A 14,548-nucleotide genomic window follows, 5' to 3' on the forward strand; every position below is an offset into this window, starting at 1 on the left:
TGGCCGGACTCCCGGACTATGAAGATACAAGACTGAAGACTCCGTCCCATGTCCGGATGGAACTTTCCTTGGCGTGGAAGGCAAGCTTGGCGATACAATATGAAGATCTCCTCCCATTGTAACCGACTCTGCGTAACCCTAGCCCTCTCCGGTGTCTATATAAACCGGAGAGTTTTAGTCCGTAGGACGAACAACAATCATACCATAGGCTAGCTTCTAGGGTTTAGCCTCTCTGATCTTGTGGTAGATCCACTCTTGTACTACCCATATCATCAATGTTAATCAAGCAGGAGTAGGGTTTTACCTCCATCGAGAGGGCCCGAACCTGGGTAAAAACATCGTGTCCCTTGTCTCCTGTTACCATCCGCCTAGACGCACAGTTCCGGACCCCCTACCCGAGATCCGCCGGTTTTGACACCGACATTGGTGCTTTCATTGAGAGTTCCTCTGTGTTGTCGCCTTTAGGCCCGATGGCTTCTTTGATCGTCAATCACGACGCGGTCCAGGGTGAGACCTTTCTCCCCGGATAGATCTTCGTATTCAGCGGCTTCGCACTGTGGGCCAACTCGTTTGGCCATCTGGAGCAGATCGAAAGCTACGCCCCTGGCCATCAGGTCAGGTTTGGAAGCTTAAATTACATGGCCGACATCCGCGGGGACTTGATCTTCGACGGATTCGAGCCATGGCCGAGCACGCCGCACTGTCACGATGGGCATGATTTAGCTCTGCCGCCGGACAACGCCCAGAGCGTCGCTCAGGTGTCCGCTCCGACCATTAGCTCGGAGCCTACTGCGCTAGTTTGATCGACGGTTGGACGCCACCCCGGGAGCCGCAATCGTTACGGCGATAGAGCCGAATACCAGCCTAGTCCTTTGCAGGGCCCGTGACTCTAAGGTGCCGGACTCCATATATCCCGCGCCTCTTCCGATCGAACCCTATTGGGCTCCGATCATGGAGTTTACCGCCACGGACATCTTTCAGCACTCGCCCTTTGGCGATATCCTGAATTCACTAAAGTCGCTCTCCTTGTCAGGAGAGCCCTGGCCGAACTACGGTCAGCAGGGTTGGGATACGGACGACGAAGAAATTCGAGGCCCACCCACCACCCACTTCGTAGCCACTGTCGACGATTTAACCGACATGCTCGACTTTGACTCCGAAGACATCGACGGTATGGACGCCGATGAAGGAGATGACCAAGAACTAGCACCTATAGGGAACTAGAAAGCCACCTCGTCAAAGCAAAAACGGCGATTCCAGCACCGGATATAACAACACGCCGGACAGTGCCGAAGACAACCCCCTCCAGCAGGATTCGATGCAGGAGGATGAAGGAGCCAGCCCTCATGAGAGAGCGACCGGCAGAGAGGTTGAGGACGACAACTATATGCCTCCCTCCGAAGACGAGGCAAGCCTCGACGACGACGAATTCGTCGTGCCAGAGGATCCCGTCGAACAAGAGCGTTTCAAACGCAGGCTTATGGCCACGGCAAGCAGCCTCAAGAAAAAACAGCAGTAGCTTAGAGCTGATCAAGACTTGCTAGCCGACAGATGGACCAAAGTCCTGGCGGCCGAAGAGTATAAACTCGAACGCCCCTCCAAGAGCTACCCAAAGCGCAGGCTGCTACCCCAACTTGAGGAGGAAGCAACTAAACCTACATCACCAGCGTACGATGCGCCCGATCGGCCACCCCGTGGCCGTTATAGAGAGGCCTTCAGGCCCTCGACCCAAGCCGCACCCCGGCACCGCTCAAAACATACCAGAGTACGGGGAGACGCAACAGACCTGCGAGACATATTGGAGAATAAGGCAAGGCAAACAAGATCGATCTACGGATCATATGGGCGCCCCGCTTCACGTGGCGCTAGCCATCACGCCGGACATGATAGGTACGACTAGGCCGAATACAACAGACCAAGCTCATCTGAGCTGCGTCGTGATATAGCCCAGTACAGGGGCGCCGCACACCCACTATGCTTCACAGACGAAGTAATGGATCATCAAATCCCCAAGGGCTTTAAACCCGTAAACATCGAATCATACAATGGCACAACAAATCCTGCGGTATGGATCGAGGATTATCTCCTTCATATCCACATGGCCCGCGGTGATGATCTACACGCCATCAAATACCTCTTGCTCAAGCTTAAAGGACCAGCTCGACATTGGCTTAACAGCCTGCCAGCAGAGTCAATTAGTTGTTGGGAGGACCTGGAATCCACATTCCTTGACAACTTCCAGGGCACTTATGTGCGACCACCAGACGCCGATGACGTAAGCCACATAATCCAGCAGCCAGAGGAATCGGCCAGACAATTCTGGACACGGCTCCTAACCAAGAAAAATCAAATAGTCGACTGTCCGGACGCCGAGGCCCTTGCAGCCTTCAGGCACAACATCCGAGACGAATGGCTTGCCCGGCACCTAGGGCAGGAAAAGCCGAAATCTATGGCAGCCCTCATGACACTCATGACCCACTTTTGTGCGGGAGAAGACAGCTGGCTTGCTCGTAGCAATAACATAACCAAGAGCCCTGGCAATTCGGATACCAAGGACAACAATGGCAGGTCACGTCACAACAAGCATAAGCGCCGCATTAACGGCGACAATACTGAAGATACGGTAGTCAATGACGGATTCATAGGCTCTAAACCCGGTCAGCGGAAGAAGCCATTCAAAAGAAACCCTCCAGGCCCATCCAGCTTAGACCGGATACTCGATCGCTCGAGCCAGATACACGGCACCCCCGAACAGCCAGCCAACCACACCAACAGGGATTGTTGGGTGTTCAAGCAGGCAGGCAAGTTAAGTGCCGAAACCAGAGACAAGGGGCTGCATAGCGATGACGAGGAGGAGCCCCGGCCGCCGAACAACAGAGGACAGAAGGGATTCCCCCCGCAAGTTCGGATGGTGAACATGATATACGCAACCCACATCCCCAAAAGGGAGCGGAAGCGTGCTCTCAAGGACGTCTATGCGTTGGAGCCAGTCGCCCCAAAGTTCAACCCGTGGTCCTCCTACCCGGTCACTTTTGATTGAAGGGACCACCCCACTAGCATCCGTCACGGCGGATTCGCCGCATTGGTCCTAGACCCAATTATCGACGGATTTCACCTCACCAGAGTCCTAATGGATGACGACAGCAGCCTGAACCTCCTTTATCAGGATACAATGCGAAAAATGGGCATCGATCCCTCAAGGATTAAACCCACAAAGACAACCTTCAAAGGCGTCATACCAGGTGTAGAAGCTAGCTGTACAGGCTCGGTTACACACAAAGTGGTCTTCGGATCCCCGGATAATTTTCGAAGCAAAGAGTTAATCTTTGACATACTCCCATTCCGCAGTGGCTATCACACCCTGCTCGGATGAACCGCATTTGCAAAATTCAACGCGGTGCCGCACTATGCATATCTCAAGCCCAAGATGCAAGGACCTCGCGGAGTCATCACGGTAAATGGAAACACCGAACGCTCTCTCCGAACGGAGGAACACACGGCGGCCCTGGCGGCGGAAGTACAGAGTAGCCTCTCAAGGCAATTCTCCAATCCAGGTGTCAAACGTCCGGACAACGTCAAGCGAGCCCGAAGTAACCTACAACAAATCCGGCTGGCACATTCCGAGCAAGCATAGCAGTGCGGCCCCAACCCCAGCCCTCGCCAAATGGTGATATCGGTACCACGCGTACATAATTACGCCTTAGAGATACCACGGGCATAAGGGGAGGGGCACAACTACGGCACGCCCAGAATGCGGCTCAACCGCACTAAGGGGCTCCCTATTCCGCCGTTTCCTTTTTACACACTTTCATGACCCAACTATTCGGAAGGCCTGTCCGGCAATACACTCGCCGAACACACGATGCAACAGCCAGGGAGAGAACAAGCCGCGTCAAATGTCCAGGTGGTCTCTCTAACGAGCTTAATACATGTTTTACTTAAAATCCCGCAGCTTGCCCCTGGAGGGGAACATGTCAAATAATCACATCTCTTGCTTCTCGCACTACTTGTATCGTTCTGCTTTCGCAGCAGCCCTTTTTTAATAAACAATACATAGCTCTTATCTATTATTATACTCATCTATTTTCTATATACACAAATATGTTCAGTCATGACATTCTGCAACCGTACACTTTGGTACGGCCAATACACCAGGGGCTTAAACACCCCATAACATGGTGTGAGAAGACCGAACACTCTCATGAGTGCGGCACCCCGAACTTATAGCACTATATGCATCGGCTCCGAATCATGTCTTTGGTCAATAGTTGGGTTTGCCCGGCTCCCATGTTTTGGTACCTTACGTTCCGCAATGTTGGCTAAGGTAGCGCTGGGAGAACTACTGCGATTGTGCCCCAGTTGAGTTGGGTTAACACCTCGGTAGAGAAAGCTAAAACTGACCGTCATGATAGTGCGAGAGACCGGTCGTTGTTCGCGAGGTTTTTTGAGTCCTTAAAGACTTATGCCACTTAGAGCGAGGAACCGGACTTATTCGGTCTAGGCGTGGATAGTGCCCCGAACTCGGTCTTCCGAATACTAGGGGCTTCGCTGAAATTTAAAATTATAGAATTCTATGGCTAAGTGAGAGTGATAAAGCATTATAAGTCCGACGGCCTGGTTCGTTGTGCTGAGCGCCTCCCTAGATGGACCCAATAATGGGAACAAGAGCGCTCAGGTTTATCCCGAACACCCCAGCACTCGTGGCATGGGAGTCGAAGCCGACGACTTGCATCTCTCAGATTTGATAAACGGCCGCACAGAAGGTAATATTTTAAATTAACAAGCGTTGCTTAACGCACATGAACAAAGTTTTCAGCGTACAGGATAAAAATGCGAGTCTACTCAAAAATTACATCTTTGGAGCACTCATCTGCTATACGGCGGGCACCCTTCAGGACGCCCTTATAATACATCTCGGGCGTGCGATACTCCTTGCCCGGTGGTGGTGCGTCCGTCAAAAGCTTCTCCGCGTCCAGCTTGCCCCAGTGCACTTTAGCACGGGCAAGGGCCCGACGGGCACCTTCAATGCAGAAGGAGCGCTTGATGACCTCAATCCACGGACAAGCATCCACCAGCCGCCGCACCTGACCGAAGTAGCTCCCAGTCATGGCTTCCCTAGGCCATAGTCGAACTATGAGGCCCTTCATGGCCTGTTCGGCCACCTTGTGGAGCTCGACCAGCTACTTAAGCTAGTCGCTCAGGGGCACCGGATGCTCGGCCTCAGCATACTGAGACCAGAACACCTTTTCCGTCGAGCTCCCCTCCTCGCTCGGTAGAACACGGCAGCATCAGACACACTACGGGGCAGATCGGCGAACGCTCCTGGAGAGCTCCGGATTCGGGTAAGTAATAGATAATTTACTTTTACATGCTTGCTTTGCATAAAGAATGTCTTACCCACCGCTATTTTATTTATCGCCTCGATCTCCTGGAGGGCCTTCTGGGCTTCGGCCTTAGCGTTTTTGGCACTCTCAAGAGCCAAGGCGAGCTCGGACTCTCGAGTCTTCGAGTCACGCTCCAAACTATCGTGTTTTTCCACGAGAGCCTGGAGCTCTTGCCGCACCTCCGCCACCCATGCCTCCTGCTTCTCTCGCTCGGTGCGCTCCAAGGCCGCACTGTTCTCGGCCTTGGACACCGCCTCCTTCAGGGTTGCCACCTCGGTCGTGGCCCCTGCAACATTTACGTTGGTCCTGTCATTATTTGCAACCAAGTATTTCTATATACATTTACATGCGGTACTACGTACCCTCTTTATCCTCGAGCTGCTTCTTGGCACGGCCGAGCTCGCTCTCGGACCGCTCGAGGCTTTCCTTCAATGCATTAACCTCCGCAGTTAGTGCGGCAGAGGTTAGTAGCGCAGCCTGCATTCCCATATTGACATATTTTTATTAGACTCCTGCGTATATCTTTTTAGATCCTCAGCTCGGCTTTTCTTTTCGAACGCCGAACTGAGCATCAGGGGCTACTGTCTATGCGGTAACATTTTTATATGTTTCTGAACACATACCTCAAAGCCTGTTTGTACAGGCTTCTGTCAGCCCGCTCCTGGCAGACTGAACCTTCTGAATCACTGCACTCATAACAGCACAGTGTTCCTCATCGATGGAGGCGCTGTTAAGCACCTCCAGCAAATTGTCCGGCGCCTCCGGATGGACGGAGGTCGCCGGCGTCGTAGGCTTGCCCTTCTTATGAAGGCGCCGCCTGTCGGACTCTAGAACCATTGATGGTTCCGGAGCAGTGTCCGGCCCGGGGCCGGACTTGGATCCCTCCGGGGCTTTACCCCCTTTGGGCCTGGAGTCCGGGAGGTCACCTTGCGGCGCCTCTAGGACCACCTCCTCCTGGTTTAGTCCCTTTCGGGACTCCACCTCGGCGTCGTTCATAGGGAGAGGGGAGGAGGCCGTCGGAAGTGAAGCGCTATTCACATCCGACGAATCCAAGGAGTAGCTCGTCGAATCGTCGAGCTGAGCCTTGCGCGGACTGCATGATCAAATACGGCGTCAGAAAATGCCAAATAACGGAGGGGCATCATAAGTTATTCGGATGACCGGATGCTTACGATTTTGCCAGGGGCTTGACCCTGGATGGCCATTCCTCCCCGACGTCTTCGACGTCGGAGGTGTAGTCCAGAAGGAGGGTTCTCCCCTTCTTGGACCCTCCGGCCTCCCCAGTTGGGACGGCTTTCCTTTTCTTCCCTTCCCCCGTTGGAGGGGGAGAGGCTTCTTCTTCTTCCTCCTCGTCCTCAGAGGCGGAGGGTGCTTCGGGGTTGTCGGGCGATGAATCCGACACCACCAGGCGCCGGGAACTCTTTCGAGTCCGCGTGGCCTTCTTCTTGGCCTTCTTCTCCGGCACCACATGAGTTGCCGGAACCAGCAGCTTCGTCAAACGAGCGTCTACTGGGTCTTCGCGCAAGGGAGCCGGACAGTTGATTTGTCCGGCCTTTTTCTGCCAGTCCTGTTAAAGAGATGGGGGTTTAGGTCCCGCATAGAATCAAACCTATGAAAAACAAATATCCCGTAAAGGGAAAATTAAGCTCACCACGCTGGTTTGGCGCTCGGTGTAGAAACCGCGATCCTCGGTGAAGGGAGGAGAGACCTCGGAGCTCTTGAATAGCACCTTCCTGGCGTCCCCATGCTTTGTGTCGAAGAGCTGGGACAGAGTTTGATGCTGGGCTCGGTCGAACTCCCACAAGCTGAAAGCCCGTCGTTGACACGGGAGAATCCGGCGGAAGAGCATGACCTGGACTATGTTGACGAGTTTAACCTTCCTGCCGATCAGGTCTTTGATGCAAGTTTGAAGTCCGGTCACTTCCGCCGAACTACCCCATGACAGGCCTGTCTCTTTCCAAGATGTGAGCCGTGTGGGGATACCAGATCGAAATTCGGGGGCTGCTGCCCATTCAAGGTCACGCGGCTCGGTGATATAGAACCACCCCGATTGCCGCCCTTTGATGGTCTCCACGAAGGCGCCCTCGAGCCATGTAACGTTGACTATCTTGCCCACCATGGCACCTTCGCACTCCGCTTGGCGGCCGCCCACGACCTTCGGCTTGACGTTGAAGATCTTCAGCCATAGGCCAAAGTGAGGCTGGATGCGGAGGAAGGCCTCACACACGACGATAAACGCCAAGATGTTGAGGATGAAGTTTGGGGCCAGATCATGGAAGTCTAGGCCGTAGTAGAACATGAGCCCCCGGACGAACGGGTGAAGAGGAAAACCCAGTCCACGGAGGAAATGGGGGAGAAATACAACCCTCTCATGGGGCCTAGGGGTGGGGATGAGTTGCCCCTCATCTGGAAGCCGGTGCGTGATGTCGTCAGACAAGTATCCGGCCTTCCTCAGCTTTTTGATTTGCCCCTCCGTGACGGAGGAAGCCATCCATCTACCTCCCGCTCCGGACATGATTGGAGAAGGTTGAGGTGGGAAGTGCGGGCTTGGGCGTTGGAGCTCGAGCGCGCAGGGATGAATAAGCAAAGGAGGAAGAAGGCATGAATGGAAAGGGCGGATTCTTATCCCCTTATATGGGCGGCCGAAACTACGAGCCCCCACCAGCCTGATAAAACTCGCTTATCTCCCAAGCGCCGCGGTTAATGGCGCGGTTGGGTTACCCACGCCCGTATTGATGAGAATCCCGGAATAAGGGGACACAATCTCCGCTTTAACAAGACGTGCCAAGGAAACCGCCTCGCTAAACGCGCTGAGGTGGAGCGGTATAATGAATAAAAGCCTGGCTGTGGCGTGCTGTCATGTTGCATAATACATCAGCAGATCTGATTGGTGCAAATATTATTCTCTCTACGGTGGAATGTGGAACTTATTTTGCAGAGCCGGACACTATCCTGGTGTTCAACATCTTCTATGAAGTATTCGGAGGAGGAACCCGCCTTGCAATGCCGAAGACAACTTGCGCACCGGACTCGTCGTCATTGAAACCTAGTTCAGGGGCTACTGAGGGAGTCCTGGATTAGGGGGTATCCGGATGGCCGGACTATGACCTTTGGCCGAACTCCCGGACTATGAAGAAACAAGATTGAAGACTCCATCCCGTGTCCGGATGGGACTTCCCTTGGCGTGGAAGGCAAGCTTAGCGATACGATATGAAGATCTCCTCCCATTGTAACCGACTCTGTGTAACCCTAGCCCTCTTCGGTGTCTATATAAACCGGAGAGTTTTAGTCCGTAGGACGAACAACAATCATACCATAGGCTAGCTTCTAGGGTTTAGCCTCTCTGATCTCGTGGTAGATCCACTCTTGTACTACCCATATCTTCAATATTAATCAAGCAGGAGTAGGGTTTTACCTCCATCGAGAGGGCCCGAACCTGGGTAAAAACATCGTGTCCCTTGTCTCCTGTTACCATCCGCCTAGACGCACAGTTCGGGACCCCCTACCCGAGATCCGCCGGTTTTGACACCGACAGTTGGTGTTGTTCAGAGCTCAATCATTGTGGTGTGAAGCTCCGGGAAAGCGTCGGGGTCTCCAATTAGGTTGTGGAGATCGCCCTGAGCAATTTGATGGGTACCGGTGACCGCCCCAAGGGTTGCCAAAGTGTACGGGTTCGATGACCGCCCCCAAGGGTTGCCATTTGTACGGGTTCGATGACCGCCCTCAAGGGTCCCTTAGTGGAATCATGACATCTTGCATTGTGCGAGGGCGTGAGGAGATTACGGTGGCCCTAGTGGCTTCTTGGGGAGCATTGTGCCTCCACACTACTCCAAACGGAGATTAGCATCCGCAAGGATGTGAACTTCGGGATACATCATCGTCTCCGCGTGCCTCGGTTATCTCTTTCCCGAGCCCTTTACTTATGCACTTTACTTTGTGATAGCCTTATTGTTCTTTGTCATATATCTTGCTATCACCTAAGTAGTTTTTCTTGCTTAGCATAAGTTGTTGGTGCACATAGGTGAGCCTAGTTGTTTTACGTTTTGTGCTTGACAAATTAACCGCTAGGTTTATTCCGCATTTGTTCAAGCCTTAACCGTAATTATTTTAAAGTGCCTATTCACCCCCCCCCCTCCAGGCGACATCCTCGATCTTTCAATTGGTATCAGAGACTCTTCTCTCTTTGTTAGGCTTAACCGCCTAGAGAGTAAATATGTCGAATAGGGGATTAGGATTCTATGACACTCTTAGTTTCGATAGCACAAATTTTGATGTTTGTGTAATTCGCATGCTTAACCTCTTTAGGGTCATGGACCCAAATTTAGAGCGAATTGTAGATATGGGTTTTTCTCCTCCAAAGGATCCCCAAAGATTATCTTTAGAGGATGAGAAAAACTCTTATCTCAATGCTCAAGCTTTTAATGTGTTTTTCGATGCTTTGAGCAATGTAGTTATATTTCAACTCATGTCATTCCGGGATGCTCATGAGTTATGGACAAAGCTTCAAGATAAATATGGTGTGTCCAAGATTTGTGGGGATGATTGTTCTCCCTCCTCCTCCGGCCGTGTTGCCTTCTCAACTTCTTCTACTTCATCTACATGTGGATTGCCACAAGGTAATGCTAGGGTGAGTAGTGGTGGTCATTGCAATGATGATAGTGTGCTTATTCTTGGTGATTCTTCATCACTATCTTATTGCAATGGTCCTTCTTTGGACTTTAACACTTCGAGCACCTTACATGTTTCACATGCTCGTGTTGGTAGTCCTTGCATATCATGTAGAAATTGCTTGCTCAAATCTCATGATGATATGTGATACGTCTCCAACGTATCAATAATTTTTGATTGCTCCATGCTACTTTATCTACTATTTTAGGCAATATTGGGCTTTATTATCCACTTTTATATTATTTGTGGGACTAACCTATTAATCGGAGGTCTAGCCCAGATTTGTTGTTTTATGCCTATTTCAGTGTTTCGAGGAAAAGGAATATCAGACGGAGTCAAAACGGAACGAAATCAACTAGAGAAGTTATTTTTGGAAGGAAAGCAACCTTATGGACTTGGAGTGCACGTCAGGGGAGTCCCGGGCTGCCCAAAAGGGTGGGGGCGCCCCCCTGGGCGTGCCCCCCTACCTCGTGAGCACACCGGAGATCCACCGACGTACCCCTTGCATCCATATATACCTACGTACCCTAAAACTTCCAGAACAGAAGATGGATCGGGAGTTCCGCCGCCGCAAGCCTCTGTAGCCACCAAAAACCAATCGGGACCCTGTTCCGGCACCCTGCCGGAGGGGGATTGTCGGTGTCAAAACCGGCGGATCTCGGGTAGGGGGTCCCAAACTGTGCGTCTAGGCGGATGGTAACAGGAGACAAGGGACACGGTGTTTTTACCCAGGTTCGGGCCCTCTCGATGGAGGTAAAACCCTACTGCTGCTTGATTAATATTGATGATATGGGTAGTACAAGAGTGGATCTACCACGAGATCAGAGAGGCTAAACCCTAGAAGCTAGCCTATGGTATGATTGTTGTTCCTTCTACGGACTAAAACTCTCCAGTTTATATAGACACCGGAGAGGGCTAGGGTTACACAGAGTCAGTTACAATGGGAGGAGATCTTCATATTGTATCGCCAAGCTTGCCTTCCACGCCAAGGAAAGTCCCATCCGGACACGGGACGGAGTCTTCAATCTTATATCTTCATAGTCCGGGAGTCCGGCCGAAGGTCATAGTCCGGCCATCCGGACACCCCCTAATCCAGGACTCCCTCAGTAGCCCCCGAACCAAGCTTCAATGATGACAAGTCTGGCGCGCAAGTTGTCTTCGGCATTGCAAGGCAGGTTCTTCTTCAAATTTGTACCCATCGAATAGTGTCCTGCTTCTAGTGCGTGCTGCCCTCCTCAGCTTCTATGCCCCATAATGACCATCTTCCACGTGTCAAACGAATGCGAAAAGCCAGGGGATTTTTTCATTTACCCCCCCCCCCCCGGTTGCGTTAATGAACCGCCCATAAAAGATACGGGGATTTAGATCCAATTCACACCATCTTCCCTCCGCGAGCCTTCATCAGAGTGCCTCCGACAGGGATCCATTCCACCATGGCCGGTCGGTGCAGCTCCTCCTCTCGCCTCTCCAGCCCTCGGCCCGAAGATTGGGGGCGGTGTTCCGTCCCGCATAGCGAGTTAGTAGTGCTTCAGTCCAAGGGGCTTCTCCCCCCAGCATATATGGTCCCAGTTCGAGCCGGGATTGCTACTTATAGCGGCGGAGAGTAGGCGGAGAGCATCCCCAATCCTTCTCAAGGAGAGCGGGTTTGCCTAGTCCCTTATTTGATGAGAGGACTCGGATTTCCAATTCATCCGTTTCTCCGAGGGTTGCTGGAGTTCTACGGCCTCCAGCTACACAACCTCACGCCCGCCTCCATTCTGCACATTGCAGGCTTCGTGGCCCTCTGCAAGCTGTTCTTGGGCGTTGATGCCCATTTCGCGTTGTGGAAGAGGTTGTTTTGCCTCGTGCCTCGTTCTTAGGAGGGGTCTATTTATCAAGTGGGCGGAGCCGAACTATGGCGCATCGCCGGGACCGGATATCTATCCGGTACCCCAAAGAGGACGTCCAAGGACTGGTCCTTGGAGTGGTTCTATATAGATGACGTCCCCCTGCCGGACCCTGTACGGATCGGCCTCCCTGAGTTCAATAATGCTCCGTTGAAGAAGGGCCTGAGTTGGCGCCCGCGGAACCCTCAGAGGGAAACTTACAGGGACGTCCTTTACCTGATGAGCCAGATAAGGTTGTTGGCTCATTCCGGACTGACCATGATCAAGGTCATGGCCATATGCATTACGCGAGGGGTGCAGCCGCTTCAATATAGAGGCCACCCCATGTGGGATTTCAACGGGGAGGACGACGCCACCCGGTGCGGTCGTAAGGGGCCAGATTCGGCCGCCACTTTAACGAGAATCTTATCCGCTTTGTACAAGGGAGAAGAAGAAGAATTCCTCCGTGCCAACCTGGAGGGAGGATTCTCCATGTACAATCCACCAAGTTGGGTGAGCGAACACTTTCACTTGCCTACCCGCTTTCGAAATTCCCGTAGTTGAGTACTTAGTCTAGCAATGTTAAACGCTGGAGCTGCGCCAGACTGTGAAGGAGATAAACAGCCCTCCTCCACAACCCGAGGACCCGGAACGGTCCCTCGATCCGGACTCCCAAGAGGACCCAGACTTATGTGTGGAGTTAATCGATGGGGTGTTTCATCAATTGAGCAAGGACAAAGCCTTAGTGGCCATTACGGCCGACTATCCCGGACTACTTCCAGCCTCAAAGGTAACCAAGACCGAAGTCCCAGTATTCTCAAGGAGATCTATCCATGCTTTATCTTGCATGCCATGAACTAATAGTGTTTTGTTTCGCAGGGTAAATCCTTGAGGCGGAAGGCCGAGCCCGCGGTGGGTAGCCAACAAGGGCCGCTGAAGTCAGGCGGGCCAAAAAGAAGTGCAGACCAGATCGAGATTCCGACGCAATGGTACGGCGTGCAAATTTAACGCCTAGGATTTATGCCCTTGAGTCTTACTAACGCTCATGATTTTGTTAGAAAGAAGAGAGCCCGCCGGACTATATCCGCCGGCCAAGGTTCAAGGCCGGGTCCGGAAGCGGAGACGGACACGGGGCGCGCCTTGGGCGTTCCTCCAACAGAGGACGCCGACGGGCTATCTGCCACCAATTCAGAGGTGGAGAGTGCCCTGAACCACAGGCGTCACCGGACTATTCTTTGTGACGCATGTTTTTCCCCAGAGGCGTTGGACGCCTTTAATACAGGAGATGCGTATCTCCGTGCTGCTCAAAATGGTCTAGCCAGAGCCACAGAGCAGTACGTAAAAGACATACAGGTGAGTAAAATTGAAGGTTATATATGTCAGTAGCCCTCGAGACTTGAAACAGTGAAGATATATGTTTTAAGGATCATGTGCTATGAAGTGTATTACAAAGAAGAATACGCAACTGTCCCAGGAGCTTGAAGAGTGCAAGGCCCAACTCGAGGCCGCACTGGCCACTTCACAAAATGCCAAGGGGACTCCCTCAGGTAATATATGCTTCGAAAGATAATTCCATTATGAAGTGCGGCAGGTGTGCAACCCTGACGATAATAGTGCAGATGGGGCCGGAGTAAATCCGGACAAGCAACAACTCCTACGCCAACTAAAGGCTGGCGAGAGCGTGCTAACGAGGGTGAGGCAAGAGAAGAACAAAATTCAAGACACCAATACCCAGCTGGGCGAGGAACTAAAGGATGTTCGTATTTAGCTGTCTGCTTCCGTAAAGGAGAATCGGCGACTTAGACGCGGCATTTTTAGTAAGTGCTTGAACGAATCTTTGAAAAAAGAATTCGGCGAGGAAGTCGATTGACAAAGCTATGTCTGTAGGTCTGCTGACAGGTCGTCCTGTGGAGGAAATGCCCGGTTCAACGGGAGACCTTCTTCCTGAGCTATTGCAACTGCACGAACGAGTTCGGCAGGCAATGCAGAGCGTCATTCAGGCTATGTGGCCATCCCTCTCCATGCCCGAAGGCCTTGGGGAGCTTACAAAGAAGCTGGAGGGAGTGCGGCAGTGCTTCCGGTTGTGGAAGATATCGGCCTGCCGTCAAGGTGCCAGGGAGGCCTGGGCCATGGTGAAGACTCGGTACACGAAGGCTGACCCAAACCACATGGCCGAGGTCGGCCCTATGGGTCCTGACGGAAAGGAGATCCCTGTCAGCTTAGTATATGGCCAGGTAGAGCTGGCTGCAAAGTATTCCCAACAGGACTGTAAATTAGACCGCCTGTTGGATGGTATTGAAGAAGAATATACCGAGTCGGATTGACTCTGTAATTTAAAATGACATGAAAAATGCCTTCTAGCCGGATTGTAGATCGTTTGTCATTGCGGACCTTTTCGCTTCGACCTCTGGACCCTATAGTCCGGAGTGTGTCCGAATACCCTCTCGATTATGTAAGAACCGGGGCATGCATGGAGACAAGGCGTAGGGGTCATAATTGCTTTAGCAGACAAGTGCCCAACGAGTTATGTTATATTACATGGTTAGTAAGAAACATCTTCCAGGGAGAATAGTTCCGTTAGGGGTTCCTTTCCCTGGGAGGCATGCCCTAAAGTGCATGTCCGAAGTACTA

Source organism: Triticum aestivum, chromosome 7B, assembly GCF_018294505.1.
Source record: "Triticum aestivum cultivar Chinese Spring chromosome 7B, IWGSC CS RefSeq v2.1, whole genome shotgun sequence".
Lineage (NCBI taxonomy): Eukaryota > Viridiplantae > Streptophyta > Magnoliopsida > Poales > Poaceae > Triticum > Triticum aestivum.